Source organism: Kogia breviceps, chromosome 2 (genome assembly GCF_026419965.1).
Source record: "Kogia breviceps isolate mKogBre1 chromosome 2, mKogBre1 haplotype 1, whole genome shotgun sequence".
In the NCBI taxonomy this organism is placed as follows: domain Eukaryota; kingdom Metazoa; phylum Chordata; class Mammalia; order Artiodactyla; family Physeteridae; genus Kogia; species Kogia breviceps.
This window is the reverse complement of record NC_081311.1, coordinates 169,706,356-169,727,818: the sequence shown is the minus strand read 5'-3', so window position 1 is coordinate 169,727,818 and position 21,463 is coordinate 169,706,356. Positions and strand designations below refer to the sequence as shown.

Below are 21,463 nucleotides of genomic sequence, written 5' to 3'. Positions count from 1 at the left end.
GGCAACTGGGTGTAGGGGTTTAGGGGTATATGAGAACACTCTGTATTCCATTTTTTCTGTAAAACTAAAACTGATCTAAAATAAAAACCCTACAACCAACATTCTTATAAGACAGCTCTATCCCAGCTACCTTCTGTTCTACTTATTTAGCCCATAGAAGAAAAAAAAAAAAATCAGTATTTTTGCCCCTCCAAACTCTAGAAGTACTAGGTCCTCCCAATACAGCTTCCTCTCTTTGCTCCATTCGAGTAGGATTTAACCTTCAGAATTTTCTCAAGAAAAGTCAGGCAGGGCTTCCCTGGTGGCGCAGTGGTTAAGAATCCACCTGCCAATGCAGGGGACACTGGTTTGATCCCTGGTCCGGGAAGATCCCACATGCTGCGGAGCAACTAAGCCCATGCACCACAACTACTGAAGCCCGCCCACCCACCCGAGAGCCTGCACACCCCAACTACTGAGCCCACGCACCTCAACTACTGAAGCCTATACACTCTAGGGCCCGTGTGCTGCAACTTCTGAGCCCGTGTGCTGCAACTACTAAAGCCCACGTGCCTAGAGACCATGCTCCACAACAAGAGAAGTCACTGCAATGAGAAGCCCGCGTACTGCAACCAAGAGTAGCCCCCACTCGCCGCAACTAGAGAAAGCCTGCGTGCAGCAACAAAGACCCAAAGCAGCCAAAAAAATAAAAATAAAAACACAACAGCCTCTGCCTTTCTGTTTGCTTTAGAGTTTTCATTCTGTTTTCCTTTATAGTCATCTTCTACACTGTCTCCTGGCCAAAACAAACAAACAAATAAAAAATAACTCAGTGCAGGAAAGCAGTATTAAAGATAGTATTATCTCTTTCTTGTTCAGCATCTATTACTGTTTTTTCTGGTTAAAGAATTCCACATTCACTTGGCAAATTAAGTTTGTGGCAGTTGACTCCCATTCTCCCTCCACCTTACCCATGCCACAGGTATGGACACAAGACCCAAGCTTACCTAAAGTACACCAATCCTTTGGACACTGTCTGATTTAGAGGACATTGATTCAAGTTAAGCCAGTAAGAGTCTTCTCTGGAACTTTTCTAACAGATAGAAAAGTTATTCTATCTTATATATTCTTATATAAGAATATAAGCTATATACTGTTCTAACTAAATGGATAAAAATGGTTAATTCTTTCAGATCAAGCAAGGTATGAATTTGGGATCTTTGTGTAGATTCTACAAATGAGAGAAACTATAGGTGGAATTCTCTAAAATTTTTCAGTGGGTAGAGGTTTAAAAGACCCAAAGTATCAATAGGAAGATGCCTATCCACGCCCACCCGATCCCCACACACACCACTCCTCCACACATAGAGCCAGAAAAAAGAAGAGGCAAGAAATTAGATCAAAAACAAAGCTCCCTATAATTTGTAAGTTATCATGCAGCAATTATAAATGATGTAAGCCTGTTATTAAGAACCTTCCCAAGAGGGTTTTCTATCTCAAAATGTGATCTGGAGACATTTTTACTGATAAAATTACGATGTCATTCATAGGAAGTCAAGTGAAAATGTAATCAGTGAAAATTCACCTATCTGCTTGGGAATTAGAAGATAAGTTCATATGGGATTGAGGGAAATACAAAGACATATGTAAAAGACTGAAAAATTGTATTTAATGTGTCATAGCAAATCGCATTTTTATCTGAGGAACATTCCTTCCATCTTGATTAAAAAGAGAAAAGAAACTTCTCTCCACCTCATACCTAGGCTGTGACCTACACTAGGCCAATTCTAATACTTTTGCCCATTCTAGGCCACAGTGATTTTCTTCCAGAGAAATACAGATACATCTCTGGATTTTTTCCAACTGATTCTAGAAGAGAGAACCTTCCTTTCCTCTTATCTCACATGTATGAAGTCTGAAACATATGTAAGGCTATCTCACAGTAAATGGAGTATGCCCATCTGAAAGGACAAAGCCAACATGCAGAAAGAAACAGAAATGAGTTTGAGTCCTTGATGCCAGCCATTCCTGCTTTTTCACATGGCTTAGTTAGTAACTAATACATTCACATTTTTGTTATTTGTGATTGGGCAGGAGGAGGTGCTGACTGAAGAGGAACTGACCACCACACTCAAAGTACGGTGCATACCTGCTGAGGAGTTCAGAGAGTTTAAAGACCAGGATGGATGGGGAGATGATAAAAGGGAAGAGGACAGCCTGACAATCACAAGTGTCACTAAACTCAAAACATCATGGAGACAGCTTCTTGGGGACAGTGTTTTGTTGACCCTGCAAACCTATGCCACAGACTTAAAAACTGAGCAAGATTTATTTAGTAATAAGGAAGTCTACGCCAAACTCAGCTGGAAGGAACAGAACGCTTCACGGGTTTCTTATGATCAGAAGATGATCTTACACCAATTGTTGGAACTGACAAGTTAGCAAGGTTCCCTGTTGCCTGAAGGAGCATCATTATGGAAAAGAACATTATTCTAAGCTGATATTCACTGATGCTTGAAAAGGAAAATCTGGACCTTTTGCTTTGCTTTTCGTATTAAACACCAAGAGGAAAAGTTTTAAAAAGCTTTTTCAAATTGAGTTTCTGTCAATTGAAGCCAACGAATCCTAAAACACTTCAAAGTGTTACTTTTAATAGCTTAATATATACTGGCTTCAGTTCTCAGTAACACAGTATCTTTAAAATAGTTATGTCATCTACCTAGACAACCTATGTATATGCTAACTGGAAACAACTCAGGCAGATAAACTTGATATTCACCTCCATCCCTAAAGTATCAGTGGAGAGAAAAAGGTTACTTTAGAAATAAGACAAAAGATCACAGACTAATCTTTACAAGATTCAAAAAATAAAGTTATTTGCTGAGATTGTGGTTGGCTATTTCAGGAAAACTTATCACTAAAGCCAAAGTGAGGTTTCTAGAAAATGATTAGGATAATAGAAAAGATAGGGCATTTGGGTTCTTTTTCTAGTTCTGCTACTATCTTACCAGGTCATAAATAACTCACTTATACTCTCAAGAAATCAGTTACTACTTGTTACATTGGAAAGTCTAGACTCTTACGTCGTTTTCAGCTATAAAATACCATGATTCTTTTCTGGAATTTGGAAGTAGGTCATTTTAGATTCAACAATACATGCTTATCTAAAAAGTGACAGATCACAAGTTTTACAATAGTATCTATTTTAGATTAGGAAAAAAAGTCTGGTAAATCTGACATCAAATTTGTTTCTTAAAACAGACAAAAGTTTCAAAACACTTTCCTTATTACTTAAAGATGCTCTCCTTTACCCAGTTGCCTTTTTTTTTAAATTTTATTTAAAAAAATTTTTTTTTTTGCGGTATGCGGGTCTCTCACTGTTGTGGCCTCTCCCATTGCGGGGCACAGGCTCTGGATGCGCAGGCTCAGCGGCCATGGCTCACGGGGTCAGCCACTCCACGGCATGTGGGATCGTCCCCAACCAGGGCACGAACCCGTATCCCCTGCGTCGGCAGGTGGACTCTCAACCACCGCGCCACCAGGGAAGTCCTACCCAGTTGCCTTTTTAAACACATTTCAAGTATGGGAGAAAATATTTGCAAATACATGACTGATAAGGAGTTAATATCCAAAATATATGAACAGCTCATACAACTCAGTATTGAAAAAACCCAATTAAAAATGGGTAGAAGACCTGAATAGACATTTTTCCAAAGAAGACATACAAATGGTCAACAGACACATGACAAGATGCTCAACATCACTAATCATTCACAGAAATGCAAATCAAAACCACAATGAGATATCACCTTACACCTATCAGAATGGCTATCATCCAAAAAAAAGGAAAAAAAAAAAAGACCACAAATAACAAATGTTGGCAAGGATGTGGAGAAAAGGGAATCCTTGTACACTATTAGGAGGAATGTAAATTGGTGCAGCCACTGTGAAAAACAGTAAAAAGACATTTTAAAAGAATATAAAACCACAAAAAAGGGAAAACAATTTTAGAAACTCAACCCAAGAGGTCCAAATCTGACTAGTAAAAACCCAAAAAGAGAAAACACAGCAGAAACATCATACAATTTTTCAGAGTTAAAGAATATAAAACTCCACTAAACGTACTCATCAAATGCTTAGTACAATTGATGGAAAAAGACCAATAGCAAAAAACATCATCATGAGGAATAAATGATCCTACAAGCCTCCAGAAAGGGAGAGAAAAAAACAACACATACAAAAAATATATATATATCAGGAAGCAAAATGGCACCTGACTTCTCAAAAGCAACACCAAAAGCTAACAGAAAATGTAGAAAATAGAAGAATGTCTTTACAATCTGAGAGAAAATTATTTCCAACCTATAATTCTTTACCAATCAAACCATCAATCTAGTGAAAGTTGAATAAGATTTTCAGCACACTTTTTTTTTTTTTTAACTTTCCATGTACCCTTCCTCAGGAAGCACTGGAGGATGTACATCCTCAAAACAGAAAGGCAAGAAAGGAGGAAACATGGAATCCAGAAAATAGAATCTACATCAAAGAGGCAAAGGAAAATCAAAGACCAATGGCAAAGAAAATTTCTGAGATGACAGCTGGATTAATAATTCATACAATCCATATTGGAGAAGAACGGCCAAGGGCTCCAAGAAATATGCTTCCTGGGGGAGGAAATAGAACTGATATTGGGAGACAATTCTCCACGGTTCTTCTGCATTTTGTACATTGAGGTGAGCAGAGGCACTGATGGGCTTTGTTTGACTATCTTTCCAAGTATGTTTGTACAGAAAACAGTCTTAGAAGATAAAGAGTATCTCCCTCTGGAGCAAAGGGCAGGTATTTTTACTGACCTACGTAAAAGATTCAGGTTCCCTAAATTCAGGGTTCCTCCCAATAATGCAACCCACTGCATGTGCAGATATCACCTGGCCTTCCTCATGTCACACTGAGATCAGAGGTTTTAGGAATATTATTTAGGAATAATAATAAGTGAAAATAAGGATTTTCACACTGAAAATCAGGGGTTTTAGGAATAATGATGCTCTGGCTAATGTTATTGCTGTAATAAAGTCTTACATCTCTGACACAGGAGTCTCATGTCTTCTGCCACAGCAACCATAAAACTGTGGCTAGCTAGCCTGTTAGGTCGAAAATAGGGTTAAATTTCAGACCCTTCACAGTTTTTGACAACTGATAGATCACTAATATGCTTTAATATATTGAGATAAGATTTACACATCCAGAGGAAAATTTAGAGATGAAACAGAGATAGATACATAAGTAATTAAGCCTTCGAAGAAGTGAGGTAATTATTAGCCCCAAGGAAAAGAAAATTTTGCTTAGGAAATAAAATCACCAGTCCATTGTATGATTTAGCTGTGAATATTTACATAGATATAATGGACACAACAAATCCAAACTACTAAGAAATTATGGTGAAAAGATGGGGAAAAGTATAGGAAAGTGAAGTCACCATTTCTCATAGCAGAATTATCTAAAACTTTAAAAATAGCAACATGTACATGGACACATGGAGGTAAAAATCAGAAGAAACATAAAAGTTGAAAGAGTCTCCAGACAGAGGGAAATCAGAAGTAAAGGTGGTACTTTTTTTTTGGTGGGGGGGAGGGTGTAGACATTGAATAGAATTACAATGTTGGAAATAATCAAATCTGTGTAATTCAATGTGGCAGTCACTAGGCACATGTGGCTATTGAGCACTTGAAAGGTAGGTAGTAGAAATGTAAAATTTAAGTTGAATTTCAATTAATTTAAATTTCAGTAACATATAAGATCAATATACAAAATCAATTGTATATATAGTAATAAACAATCCAAAAATGAAATTAAGAAACCAACTCCATTTACAATAGGATCAAAAAGAATAAAATACTTAGAAATCATTTTAAAAATAGAAGTATAAGACTTAGACACTGAAAACTACAAAATGTTATTAAAATAAAGAACTAATTAAGTGGAAAGCCATCACATGTTCATTTATCAGAAGACTTAATGTAATTAAGATGGCTCCCCAAATTTATCTACAGATTCAATACAATCCCAGTCAAAATCCCAGCAGCCTTTTTAGCAGAAATTAACAAGGCATCCAAAAATTCATATGGAAATTCAAGGGATGCAGAGTAGCTGAAATAATCTTGAAAAAGAACAAAGTTGGGGGACTTCCCTTGTGGCCCAGTGGTTAAGAATCCACCTTCCAATGCAGGGAATGCGGGTCCAGTCCCTGGTGGAGGAACTAAGCCTACATACCACAACTACTGAACCCTAGCACCACAACTAGAGAGTCCACGTGCCACAACTAAGATCCGACACAGCCAAAAGTAAATAAATAAATAAATAATTTTTCTTTCTTTTTTTTAAAGGACAAAGTTGGAGAACACATATATCAAAATTTCAAAACTACAAAAGTACTATAATCAAGACTGTGGGGAGAGCGGAGAGAAGATGGCGGAAGAGTAAGACTCGGAGATCACCTTCCTCCCCACAAATACATCAGAAATACAACTACACGTGGAACTGCTCCTATAGAACACTCACTGAATGTTGGCAGAAGACCTCAGACCTTCCAAAAGGCAAGAAACTCCCCATGTACCTGGGTAGGGCAAAAGAAAAAAGAATAAACAGAGACAAAAAAATAGGGACAGGGGGCCTTCCCTGGTGGCACAGTGGTTGGGAGTCCGCCTGCCGATGCAGGGGACGCAGGTTCGTGCCCCGGTCCGGGAAAATCCCACATGCCGCGGAGTGGCTGGGCCCGTGAGCCATGGCTGCTGAGCCTGCGCGTCCAGAGCCTGCGCGTCCAGAGCCTGCGCTCCGCAGCGGGAGAGGCCACAACAGTGAGAGGCCCGCGTACTAAAAAAAAAAAAAAAAAAAAAAAAAATAGGGACAGGACCTGCAACAGTGGGAGGGAGCTGTGAAGGAGGAAAGGTTTCCACACACTAGAAGCCCCTTCACGGGCAGAGACTGCGGGTGGCAGAGGGGGAAGCTACCACGCCACAGAGGAGAGTGCAGCAACAGGGTGCGGAGGGCAAAGTGGAGAGATTCCCACAGAAGATCGGTGCTGACTGGCACTCACCAGCCTGAGAGGCTTGTCTGCTCACCCGCCGGGAAGGGCGGGGGCTGGGAGCTGAGGCTCGGGCTTCAGTCGGATCCCAGGGAGAGGACTGGGGTTGGCGGAGTGAACACAGCCTGAAGGGGTTAGCGCACCACGGCTAGCCCAGAGGGAGTCCGGGACAAGTCTGGAGCTGCCGAAGAGGCAAGCGACCTTTTCTTCCCTCTTTGCTTCCTGGGGCATGAGGAGAGGGGATTAAGTGCGCCGCTTAAAGGAGCTCCAGAGACAGCACGAGCCACGGCTATCAGCGCGGACCCCAGAGATGGGCATGAGACACTAAGGCTGCTGCTGCAGCCAACAAGAAGCCTGTGTGTGAGCACAGGTCACTCTCCACACCTCCACTCCCAGGAGCCTGTGCAGCCTGCCACGGCCAGGGTCCCATGATGCAGGGACAACTTCCCCGGGAGAACGCACAGCGCACCACAGGCTGGTGCAACGTGATGCTGGCTTCTGCCACTGCAGGCTCGCCCGGCACTCCGTGCCCCTCCTTTCTGCTGGCCTGAGTGAGCCAGAGCCCCCGAATCAGCAGCTCCTTTAACCCCCTCCTGTCTGAGCGAAGAGCAGACGCCCTCAGGCGACCAACACGCAGAGGCGGGGCCAAATCCAAAGCTGAACCCCGGGAGCTGTGCGAACAAAGAAGAGAAAGGGAAATTTCTCCCAGCAGCCTCAGAAGGAACAGATTAAAGCTCCACCATCAACTTGATATACCCTGTAGCTGTGGAATACCTGAATAGACAACGAATCATCCCAAATTGAGGAGGACTTTGGGAGCAAGATATATTATTTTTTCCCCTTTTTCTCTTTTTGTGACTGTGTATGTGTATGCTTCTGTGTGACATTTTGTCTATATAGCTTTGCTTTCACCATTTGTCCTAAGGCTCTGACTGTCCTGTGTTTTTGTTTTTTTAAATTTTTCTTCTAAATAATTATTTTTTATTTTTTATTCTAATAACTTTATTTTATTTTATCCTACTTTACTTTTTCTTTCTTTCTTTCTTTCTTTCTTTCTTCCTTTCTTTCTTCCTTTCTTTCTTTCTATATTTTCTCCCTTTTATTCTGAGCCGTGTGGATTAAAGGCTCTTGATGCTCCAGGCAGGCGTCAGGGCTGTGCCTCTGAGGTGGGAGAACAAACTTCAGGACACTGGTCCACAAGAGACCTCCCAGTTCCACGTAATATCAAACAGCGAAAATCTTCCAGAGTTCTCCATCTCAACTCCAAGACCCAGCTTCACTCAACAACCAGCAAGCTACAGTGCTGGACACCCTATGCCAAACAACTAGCAAGACAGGAACACAGCCCCATCCATTAGCAAAGAGGCTGCCTAAAATCATAAGGCTACAGACACCCCAAAACACACAACCCAACGTGCACCTGCCCACCAGAAAGACAAGATCCAGCCTCATCCACCAGAACAGAGGCACTAGTCCCCTCAACCAGGGAACCTACTCAACCCACTGAACCAACCTTAGCCACTGGGGACAGACACCAAAAACAACGTGAACTACGAACCTGCAGCCTGCGAAAAGGAGACCCCAAACACAGTAAGATAAGCAAAATGAAAAGACAGAAAAACACACAGCAGATGAAGGAGCAAGGTAAAAACCCACCAGACCTAACAAATGAAGAGGAAAAAGGCACTCTACCTGAAAAAGAATTCAGAATAAGGATAGTTAGGATGATCCAAAATCCTGGAATTAGAATAGAGAAAATGCAAGAACCATTTAACAACAACCTAGAAGAACTAATGAGGAAGCAAGCAACGATGAACAACATAATAAATGAAATTAAAAATACTCTAGAGGGGATCAATAGCAGAATAACTGAGGCAGAAGAACAGATAAGTGACCAGGAAGATAAAATAGTGGAAATAACTACTGCAGAGCATAATAAAGAAAAACAATGAAAAGAACTGTGGACAGTCTCAGAGACCTCTGGGACAACATTAAACACACCAACATTCGAATTATAGGGGTCCCAGAAAAAGAAGAGAAAAAGAAAGAGACTGAGAAAATATTTGAAGAGATTACAGTTGAAAACTTCCCTAATATGGGAAAGGAAATAGTTAATCAAGTCCAGGAAGTGCAGAGAGTCCCATACAGGATAAATCCAAGGAGAAACACGCCAAGACACATATTAATCAAACTATCAAAAATTAAATACAAAGAAAACATACTAAAAGCAGCAAGGGAAAAGCAACAAATAACATACAAGGGAATCCCCATAAGGTTAACAGCTGATCTTTCAGCAGAAATTCTGCAAGCCAGAACGGTGTGGCAGGACACATTTAAAGTGATGAAAGGGAAAAACCTACAACCAAGATTATTCTACCTAGCAAGGATCCCATTCAGATTTGACAGAGAAATTAAAACCTTTACAGACAAGCAAAAGCTAAGAGAATTCAGTACCAACAAACCAGCTTTGCAACAAATGCTAAAGGAACTTCTCCAGGCAGGAAACACAGGAGACGAAAAAGACCTACAATAACAAACCCAAAACATTAAGAAAATGGTAATAGGAACATATATATCAATAATTACCTTAAATGTAAATGGATTAAATGCTCCAACCAAAAGACACAGACTGGCTGAATGGATACAAAAACAAGACCCATATGTATGCTGTCTACAAGAGACCGACTTCAGACCTAGGGTCACATTCAGACTGAAAGTGAGGAGATGGAAAAAGATATTCCATGCAAATGGAAATCAGAAGAAAGCAGAGTAGCAATTCTCATACCAGACAAAATAGACTTTAAAATACAGACTTTTACAAGAGACAAAGAAGGACACTACATAACAATCAAGGGATCAATCCATGATGAAGATATAACAATTGTAAATATTTATGCACCCAACATAGGAGTACCTCAATACATAAGGCAAATACTAACAGCCATAAAAGGGGAAATCGACAGTAACACAATCATAGTAGGGGACTTTAACACCCCACATTCACCAATGGACAGATCATCCAAAATGAAAATAAATAAGGAAACACAAGTTTTAAATGATACATTAAACGAGATGGACTTAATTGATATTTATACTACATTCCATCCAAAACAACAGAATACACATTTTTCTCAATTGCTCATGGAACATTCTCCAGGATAAATCTAGTCTTGGTAAATTTTAAAAAATTGAAATGGTATCAAGTCTCTTTTCCGACCACAACGCTATGAGACTAGATATCAATTACAGGAAAAGATCTGTAAAAAATAAAAACACATGGAGGCTAAACAATACACTACTTAATAACGAAGTGATCACTGAAGAAATCAAAGAGGAAATCAAAAAATACCTAGAAACAAATGACAATGGAGACATGATGACCCAAAACCTATGGGATGCAGTAAAAGCAGTTCTAAGAGGGAAGTTTATAGCAATACAATCCTATCTTAAGAAACAGGAAACATCTCAAATAAACAACCTAACCTTGCACCTAAAGCAATTACAGAAAGAAGAAAAAAAAAAAACCCAAAATTTAGCAGAAGGAAAGAAATCATAAAGATAAAGTCAGAAATAAATGAAAAAGAAATGAAGGAAATGATAGCAAAGATCAATAAAACTAAAAGCTGGTTCTTTGAGAAGATAAACAAAATTGATAAACCATTAGCCAGACTCATCAAGAAAAAGAGAGAAGACCCAAATCAAGAGAATTAGAAATGAAAAAAAAAAAAAAACAACTGACACTGCAGAAATACAAAAGATTATGAGAGATTACTATAAGCAATTCTATGCCAATAAAATTGACAATGTGGAAGAAATGGACAAATTCTTAGAAATGCACAACCTGCCAAGACTGAACCAGGAAAAAAGAGAAAATATGAACAGACCAATCACAAGCACGGAAATTGAAACTGTGATTAAAAATCTTCCAACAAACAAAAGCCCAGGACCAGATGGCTTCACAGGAGAATTCTATCAAACATTTAGAGAAGAGCTAACACCTATCCTTCTCAAACTCTTCCAAAATATAGCAGAGGGAGGAACACTCCCAAACTTATTTTATGAGTCCACCATCACCCTGATACCAAAACCAGACAAAGATGTAACAAAGAAAGAAAACTACAGGCCAATATCACTGATGAACATAGATGCAAAAATCCTCAACAAAATACTAGCAAACAGAATCCAACAGCACATTAAAAGGATCATACACCATGATCAAGTGGGGTTTATTCCAGGAATGCAAGGATTCTTCAATATACACAAATCAATCAACGTGATACACCATATTAACAAACTGAAGGAGAAAACCGATACGATCGTCTCAATCGATGCAGAGAAAGCTTTTGCCAAAATTCAACACCCATGTATGATAAAAACCCTGCAGAAAGTAGGCACAGAAGGAACTTTCCTCAACATAATAAAGGCCCTATATGACAAACGCACAACCAACATCGTCCTCAGTGGTGAAAAACTGAAACCATTCCCACTAAGATCAGGAATAAGACAAGGTTGCCCACTCTCACCACTCTTACTCAACATAGTTTTGGAAGTTTTAGCCACAGCAATCAGAGAAGAAAAAGAAATAAAAGGAATCCAAACTGGAAAAGAAGAAGTAAAGCTGTCACTGTTTGCAGATCACATGATACTATACGTAGAGAATCCTAAAGATGCTACCAGAAAAGTACTAGAGCTAAACAATGAATTTGGTAAAGTAGCAGGATACAAAATTAATGCACAGAAATCTCTGGCATTCCTATATACTAATGATGAAAAAACTGAAAGTGAAATTAAGAAAAAACTCCCATTCACCACTGCAACAAAAAGAATAAAATATCTCGGAATAAACCTACCTAAGGAGACAAAAGACCTGTATGCAGAAAATTATAAGACACTGATGAAAAAAATTAAAGATGATACAAACAGATGGAGAGATATACCATGTTCTTGGATTGGAAGAATCAACATTGTGAAAATGACTCTACTACCCAAAGCAATCTACAGATTTCATGCAATCCCTATCAAACTACCACTGGCATTTCTCACAGAAGTAGAACAAAAAATTTCACAATTTGTATGGAAACACAAAAGACCCCGAATAGCCAAAGCAATCTTGAGAACAAAAAATGGAGCTGGAGGAATCAGGCTCCCTGACTTCTGACTATACTACAAAGCTACAGTAATCAAGACAGTATGGTACTGGCACAAAAACAGAACTAGAGATCAATGGAACAGGAGAGAAAGCCCAGAGATAAACCCACGCACATATGGTCACCTTATCTTTCATAAAGGAGGCAAGAATATACAGTGGAGAAAAGACAGCCTCTTCAATAAGTGGTGCTGGGAAAACTGGACAGCTACATGTAAAAATATGAAATTAGAACACTCCCTAACACCATACACAAAAATAAACTCAAAATGGATTAAAGACCTAAATGTAAGGCCAGACACCATCAAACTCTTAGTGGAAAACATAGGCAGAACACTCTATGACATAAATCACAGCAAGATCCTTTTAGACCCACCTCCTAGAGAAATGGAAATAAAAACAAAAATAAACAAATGGGACCTAATGAAACTTAAAAGCTTTTGCACAGAAAAAGATACCACAAACAAGAACGAAAGACAACCCTCAGAACGGGAGAAAATAGGTGCAAATGAAGCAACTGACAAAGGATTAATCTCCAAAATTTACAAGCAACTTATGCAGCTCAGTAACAAAAGAACAAACAACCCAATCCAAAAATGGGCAGAAGACCTAAATAGACATTTCTCCAAAGAAGATATACAGATTGCCAAGGAACACATGAAAGAATGCTCAACATTATTAATCATTAGAGAAATGCAAATCAAAATTACAATGAGATATCATCTCACACTGGTCAGAATGGCCATCATCAAAAAATCTACAAACAATAAATGCTGGAGAGGGTGTGAAGAAAAGGGAACACTCTTGCACTGTTGGTGGGAATGTAAATTGATGTAGCCACTATGGAGAACAGTATGGAGGTTCCTTAAAAAACTAAAAATAGAACTACAGTACAACCCAGCAATCCCACTACTGAGCATATACTTTGAGAAAACCATAATTCAAAAAGAGTCATGTACCAAAATGTTCATTGCAGCTCTATTTACAATAGCCAGGACATGGAAGCCACCTAAATGCCCATCAACATATGAATGGATAAAGAAGATGTGGCACATATATCCAATGGAATATTACTCAGCCATAAAAAGAAATGAAATTGAGTTATTTGTAGTGAGGTGGATGGACTTAGGGTCTGTCATACAGAGTGAAGTAAGTCAGAAGGAGAAAAACAAATACCATATGCTAACACATATATAGAGAATCTAAGAAAAAAAATATCATGAAGAGCCTAGGGGTAGGATGGCAATAAAACACAGACCTACTAGAGCATGTACTTGAGGATATGCGGAGGGGGAAGGGTAAGCTGCGATGAAGTGAGAGAGTGGCATGGACATATATACACTACCAAATGTAGGGTATATAGATAGCCAGTGGGAAGGAGCCGCATGGCACAGGGAGATCAGCTAAGTGCTTTGTTACCACCTAGAGGGGTGGGATAGGGAGGGTCGGAGGGAGGGAGACACAAGATGGAAGAGATATGGGAACATATGTATATATATAACTGATTCACTTTGTTTTAAAGCAGAAACTAACACAGCATTGTAAAGCAATTATACTCCAATAAAGGTGTTTAAAAAAAAAAAAAAAAGACTGTGGTACTGGGGTAAGGATATACATGGATAAATGGATTAGAATCGAGAGCCCAGAAACAAAACAATACCTTATGGGAAATTAATTTTCAAGAAAGGTGCCAAGATAATTCAATGGGGAAAGAAAAATCTTTTCAACAATCAATGCTGAGATGAATAAATATGCACATGCAAAGGAATAAATATGGATCCGCTACCTCAAAATATATCAAAAATTAACTCAAAACAGATCAAAGATCTAAACGTAAGAGTTAAAACTATGACTCCTAGGAGGAAACACAGGAGTAAATCTTTGTGACCTTGGATTAGGTGATAGTTTCTTAGATATAATACCAAAAGCACAGAGAAAAAGAAAAAATATATATGTTGGACTTCATTAAAATTAAAAACTTGTGCATCAAAGGACACCATCAAGAAAATGAAAAGAAAACCCACAGATGGAAGACAATACTGTCATCCCTTAGTATCTTTGGGGGATTGGTTCAGAACTCCCTGCAGATACCAAAATCCAACACTGCTCAAGTCCCTTATATAAAATGGCATATCCATTTTATATAACTTCAGTATCCATGGGTTCTGCATCCTCAGATTCCATATCCTTGGGTTCTACCAATTTGATCTGCAGTTGGTTGAATCCACAGATGTGGGACCCATTGATGGTGGGTGACTGTATTTGCAAATCATATATCTGATAAGGGACCTGTATCCAAAATATATGAAGAATTCTTACAATTAGAAAATGGAAAGACAAACAATCCAATTTTTAAATGTGCAAAAGATTTGAATAGACATTTCTCCAAAGAAGATATACCAATGGTCAATAAACACATGAAAGGATACTCAACATCATTAGTTGTTAGGAAAATGCGTATCAAAACAACAAAAGCCACGTCACACCCACTAAGATGGCTGTAAGCAAAAAGACAGTCAATAACAAGTATTGATGAGGATGTGGAGAAACTAGAACTCTTGTACAATGCTAGTGGGAATGTAAAATGGTATAACCAGCTTGGACAACAATTGCACAGTTCCACAAATAGTTAAATATAGTTGCCATATGACCCGACAATTCTATTCTTAGGTATATACCCAAGAGAAAGAAAAAATAAATGCCTACATAAAAATGTATACATGAGTGTTTATAACGTTACATGTTAATATATGTTCTGGTAGCATTATTCATAATAGCCAAAATGTGAAAACAACTCAAAAATCCATCAACTAATGAATAGATACAAAAATGTAGTACAGCCATTCAGCTATAAAAAGGAATGAAGCACTGATACATAATACAACGTGGATGAACCTTGAAAACATGCTAAGTGAAAAAAATCTAGATATAAAAGGCCACATAGGATATGACTCCATTTCTATGAGATGTCCAGAACAGACAAAAAGAACCCAAAAAGTATATTAGTAGTTGCCTAGATATAGGTAGCTGGGAGGATAAAACGTGGTAACTCAGCAGTATGGGGTTTCTTTTTGAGGCAATGAAAATGTTCTAAAAATTAACTGTACTTATGGTTGCATGTATCGGTGAAGATATTAAAAACTCCTGAATTATACACTTTAAATCAGTAATTAAATGGTATGTGAATTATATCTCTATAAAACTGTTATTTTAAGAAAAAACAAAATGATAATACTGACATATAATATAGTGAACCTTGAAAACATTATATTAAATAAAAGAACACAGACACAAAAAACCACATATTGTATGATTCCATTTATATGAAGTGTCCAGAATAGGCAAATTCATAAAGACAAAAAGATTAATGGCTGCCAGGAGGCAGAGGGAGAGGGGGATGGGGAAATGACTGATAAAGGGTACAGGCTTCTTTCTGGAGTGATGAATATGTTCTGGAATCAGATAGTGGTGACGCTTGCACAATCTTGTGAATACACTAAAACCCCACTAAACTGTACACTTTAAATAGGTGAATTTTACAGTATGTGAAATATATCTCAATTCAAAAAATTTAAATGCCCACAAATGGCTACTGTACTAGACAGCACAGCCATAGAGGGTGCCTAAATTCAAAGCAGTCTTCCATTAGCGAGAAACAGACTTTTGTCTTCAGCCATTTGGGAAGTAGGGGCTGGAAAGAGAGCAGGAACAGACAAATTTAAGACTAGCAAAGAAGTGCTAAACATTTGGACTGTAATTGCTTAAAACTTTTGAATATAAATTCAGATGGAAGTCCAAAAGCTACAGCCCAGGGATGGATGACTTCAAAACTGTTTAACCTCTACGGGCATAAGCTTCTGAGTTTATAAAAAGAAAATTAATTACAACAGCATTTCCAAGACTGTGCTGTAGTTCTTGTTAATAGTTACTGGGCATCCAAAAACAGTTTTGAGGACTAATACGTTTTGTGAAATACTACATGTAGGTAAGTTAAACAGGTTTCTTTACTGCAAGACTTCCCAGAACACTTCAAATGATATTGTGGTTTTTGGGGGGGTTTGGGTTTTTTTTTTTAAATATGTTTTCTTTGTATTTAATTTTTTTTTTTTTTTTTTTTTTTGTGGTAGGCGGGCCTCTCACTGTTGTGGTCTCTCCCTTTGTGGAGCACAGGCTCCGGACGCGCAGGCTCAGCAGCCATGGCTCACGGGCCCAGCCGCTCCACGGCATGTGGGAATCTTCCCAGACTGGGGCACGAACCCGTGTCCCCTGCATCGGCAGGCGGATTCTCAACCACTGCGCCACCAGGGAAGCCCTGTATTTAATTTTTGACAGTTTGATTATTATGTGTCTTGGCGTGTTTCTCCTTGGGTTTATCCTGTATGGGACTCTCTGTGATTCCTGGACTTGATTGACTATTTCCTTTCCCATATTAGGGAAGTTTTCAACTATAATCTCTTCAAATATTTTCTCAGTCCCTTTCTTTTTCTCTTCTTCTTCTGGGACCCCTATAATTCGAATGTTGGTGCGTTTAATGTTGTCCCAGAGGTCTCTGAGACTGTCCACAGTTCTTTTCATTCTTTTTTTCTTTCTTCTGCTCTGCAGTAGTTATTTCCACTATTTTATCTTCCGGGTCACTTATCCATCCTTCTGCCTCAGTTATTCTGCTATTAATCCCATCTAGAGTATTTTTCATTTATTGTGTTGCTCATCGTTGCTTGCTTCCTCTTTATTTTTTCTAGGTCCTTGTTAACTGTTTCTTGCAATTTGTCTATTCTATTTCCAAGATTTTGAATCATCTTTACTATCATTATTCTGAATTCTTTTTCAGGTAGACTGCCTATTTCCTCTTCATTTGTTAGGTCTGGTGGGTTTTTATCTTGCTCCTTCATGTGCTGTGTGTATTTCTGTCTTCTCATTTCGCTTATCTTACTGTGTTTGGGGGTCTCCTTTTTGCAGGCTGCAGGTTCGTAGTTCCCGTTGTTTTTGTTGTCTGTCCCCAGTGGCTAAGGTTGGTTCAGTGGGTTGAGTAGGTTCCCTGGTTGAGGGGACTAGTGCCTCTGTTCTGGTGGATGAGGCTGGATCTTGTCTTTCTGGTGGGCAGGTCCACGTCTGGTGGTGTGTTTGGGGATGTTGGTAGCCTTATTATGATTTTAGGCAGCGTCTCTGCTAATGGATGGGGCTGTAGACCTGTCTTGCTCTTTGTTGGGAATAGGGTGTCCAGCACCGTTCGTTGCTGGTCCTTGAGTGAAGCTGGGTCTTGGTGTTGAGATGGAGATCTCTGGGAGATTTTTGCCGTTTGATATTGCGTGGAGCTGGGAGGTCTCTTGTGGACTAGTGTCTTGAGGTTGGTTCTCCCATCTCAGAGACACAGCCCTGGTGCCTGGCTGGGGCGCCAAGAGCCTTTAATCCACACAGCTCAAAATAAAAGGGAGAAAAAATAGAAAGGAAAGAAAAGGAAGGAAGGAAAGAAGGAAGGAAGGAAGGAGGGAGGGAAGGAAGGAAGAAATGAAGGAAGGAAGAAAGCAAGGAAGGAAGGAAGGTGGAAAGGAAGAAAGGGAGGAAGGAAGAGAGGAAGGGAGGAAGGAAGGGAGGAAAGAAGGGAGGAAGGAAGAAAGGAGGGAAGGAGGGAAGAAAGGAGGGAAGGAAGGAAGAAAGGAAGAAAGGGAGAAGACAAAATAAAGTAGGATAAAGTATAGTTATTAAAATAAAAAATAATTATTAAGAAGAAAAATTTCTATTAAAAAGAAAACAGAAAAACGGGTCGGTCTAACCCTAGGACAAATGGTGAAAGCAAAGCTATACAGACAAAATCTCACAGCAGCACACACATACACACTCACAAAAAGAAAAAAAGGGGAAAATAATAGTATATCTTGCTCCCAAAGTCCACCTCCTCAACTTGGGATGATTCGTTTTCTATTCAGGTTTTCCACAGATGCAGGGCACTTCAAGTTGATTGTGGAGCTTTAATCCGCTGCTTCTGAGGCTGCTGGGAGAGACCCCACCCCTCTCCTCTTTGTGCGCACAGCTCCTGGGGTTCAGCTTTGGACTTGGCCCCGCCTCTGCGTGTAGGTCGTCCGAGGGCGTCTGCCCTTCGCTCAGACAGGACGGGGTTAAAGGAGCAGTTGATTCGGGGGCTCCGGCTCACTCAGGCTGGGGGGAGGGAGTGGCACGGGTGCGGGGCGAGTCCGCGGCGGCAGAGGCCGACGTGACGCTGCACAGGCCCAAGGCGCGCTGCACGTTCTCCTGGGGAAGCTGTCCCTGAATCCCGGGACCCCGGCAGTGGTGGGCTGCACGGGCTCCCGGGAGGGCCGGTGTGGAGAGTGACCTGTGCTCACACACAGGCCTCTTGGTGGCGGCAGCAGCAACCTTAGCGTCCCACACCCGTCTCTACTGTCCGTTTTGACAGCCGCGGCTCGCGCCCCTTTCTGGAGCTCCTTTACGCGGTGCTCTTAATCCCCTCTCCTCGCGCCCGAGGAAGCAAAGAGGCAAGAAAAAGTCTCTTGTCTCTTTGGCAGCTCCACGCCCGTTTCTGGGGCTCCTTTAAGCGGCATGCTTAATCCCCTCTCCTCATGCCCCAGGAAGCAAAGAGGGAAGAAAAGGTCTCTTGCCTCTTCGGCAGCTACAGACTTCAACCGGACTCCCTCCCGGCCAGCAGTGGCACACTACACCTTCAGGCTGTTTTCACTCTGCCAACTCCAGACCTTTCCCTGGGATCTGACTGAAGCCCGAGCCTCAGCTCCCGGCCCCCGCCCACTCCAGCGGGGGAGGAGACAAGCCTCTCTTGCTGGCGAGTGCTGGTTGGCACTGATCCTCTGCGGGAATCTCTCCGCTTTGCCCTCCGCACCCTGTGGCTGCACTTGCCTCCGCGGCTCCGGAGCTTCCCCCTCTGCCACCCGCAGTCTCCGCCCGCGAAGAGGCTTCTAGTGTGTGGGAGTCTTTCCTCCTTCACGGCTCCCTCTCTCTGGTGTAGGTCCCGTCCCTATTCTTTGTCTCTGTTTATTCTTTTTTCTTTTGCCCTACCCAGGTATGTGGGGAGTTTCTTGCCTTTTGGGAGGTCTGAGATCTTCTGCCAGCGTTCGGTGGGTGTTCTATAGGAGAAGTTCCACGTGTAGATGTATTTCTGAGGTCTCTGTGAGGAGGAAGGAGATCTCTGGGTCTTACTCTTCAGCCATCTTTAAGCCATCTTGGCAATATGGTTTATGACCTTGACGCTGGATCACGGCATTTCAGTGGTATGGGGGGGTTTTTTTAAACATTTTTTTAAAATTAATTTATTTTTGGTTGCATTGGGTCTTCGTTGCTGCGTGCGCACGGGCTTTCTCTAGTTGCGCAAGCCGGGGCTACTCTTCATTGCCGTGGCGGGCTTCTCACTGCAGTGGCTTCTCTTGTTGCGGAGCACAGGCTCTAGGCGCACAGGCTTCACTAGTTGTGGCATGCGGGCTCAGTAGTTGTGGCATGAGCGCTTAGTTGCTCTGCGGCATATGAGATCTTCCTGGATGAGGGCTCAAATCCATGTCCCCTGCATTGGCAGGCAGATTCTTAACCACTGCACCACCAGGGAAGCCTGATATTGTGTTTTGTAGGTTCAAAAGGGGCACATTATGCAGTAACTACTTTACAACAAGTATTTTTACGTTATTACACAATCCTGGTTTGGGAAATATTGAACTATATGAGTTATAACGTTTCCACCAGCTTCAGAGCTATGTGAGTTCGATCCCTGGCCCAGGAATATCCCACATGCCGCAGAACAACTAAGCCCATGCACCACAACTACTGAGCCTGTGCTCTAGAGCCCGCACGCCACAACTACTGAAGCCTGCGTGCCTAGAGCCCATGCTCTGCAACAAGAGAAGCCACGACAATGAAAAGCCCACGCACCACAACAAAGAGTGGACCCAGCATGCTGCAACTAGAGAAAGCCTGCACACAGCAACAAAGACCCAACACAGCCAAAAATAAAAACAAATGAATAAATTTATAAAAACAAAAACAAACAAAACAACCTATGAGATGCAGCAAAAGCAGTTCTAAGAGGGAAGTTTATAGCAATACAATCTTACCTCAAGAAACAAGAAAAATCTCATATGAACAATCTAACCTTACACCTAAAGGAACTAGAGAAAGAAGAACAAACAAAAAACAAAGTTAGTAGAAGGAAAGAAATCATAAAGATCAGAGCAGAAATAAATGAAACAGAAACAAAGAAAACAATAGCAAAGATCAATAAACTAAAAGCTGGTTCTTTGAGAAGATATACAAAACTGACAAACCTTTAGCCAGACTCATCAGGAAAAAGAGGGAGAGGTCTCAAATCAATAAAATTAGAAATGAAAAAGGATAAGTTACCACCAACACTGCAATAATACAAAGCATCCTAAGAGACTACTACAAGCAACTCTATGCCAATAAAATGGACAACCTGGATAAAAAGGACAAATTCTTACAAAGGTATAAACTTCCAAGACTGAACCAGGAAGAAATAGAAATTATGAACAGACCAATCACAAGTAATGAAATTGAAACTGTGATTAAAAATCTCCCAACAAACAAAAGTCCAGGACCAGATGGCTTCACAGGTGAATTCTATCAAACATTTAGAGAAGAGCCAACACCCATCCTTCTCAAACTCTTCCAAGAAACTGCAGAGGAAGGAACACTCCTAAACTCACTGTAGGAGGCCACCATCACCTTGATACCAAAACTGGACAAAGATACTACAAAAAAAACAAAATTACATACCAATAGCACTGATGAATATAGATGCAAAAATCCTCAAGAAAATACTAGCAAACAGAATCCAACAACATATTAAAAGGATCAGACACTATGATCAAGTGCGATTTATCCCAGGGATGCAAGGATTCTTCAATATACGTAAATCAATGAATGAGATACACCATATTAACAAACCGAAGAAGAAAAACCATACGATCATCTCATTAGATGCAGAAAAGGCTTTTGACAAAATTCAACACCCATTTATGGAAAAAACTCTCCAGAAAGTGGGCATAGAGGGAAACTACCTCAACATAATAAAGGCCATATACAACAAACCCACAGCAAACATCATTCTCAATGGTGAAAAACTGAAAACATTTCCTCTAAGATCAGGAACAAGACAAGGATGTCCCCTCTCACCACTATTATTCAACATAGTTTTGGAAGTCCTAGCCATGGCAATCAGAGAAGAAAAAGAAATAAAAGGAATACAGATTGGAAAAGAAGAAGTAAAACTGTCACTGTTTGCAGAT

The 21,463-nt window shown here is 40.4% G+C and overlaps 1 protein-coding gene across 50 annotated transcripts in view; it reads right to left on the bottom strand.

Annotated features, from left to right (window-relative positions):
- The window catches only part of ABI2 (abl interactor 2), a 105,291-nt gene that overhangs the window by 76,486 nt on the left and 7,342 nt on the right, over positions 1–21,463 (bottom strand). The gene's annotated exons all lie outside the window — the stretch shown is intronic.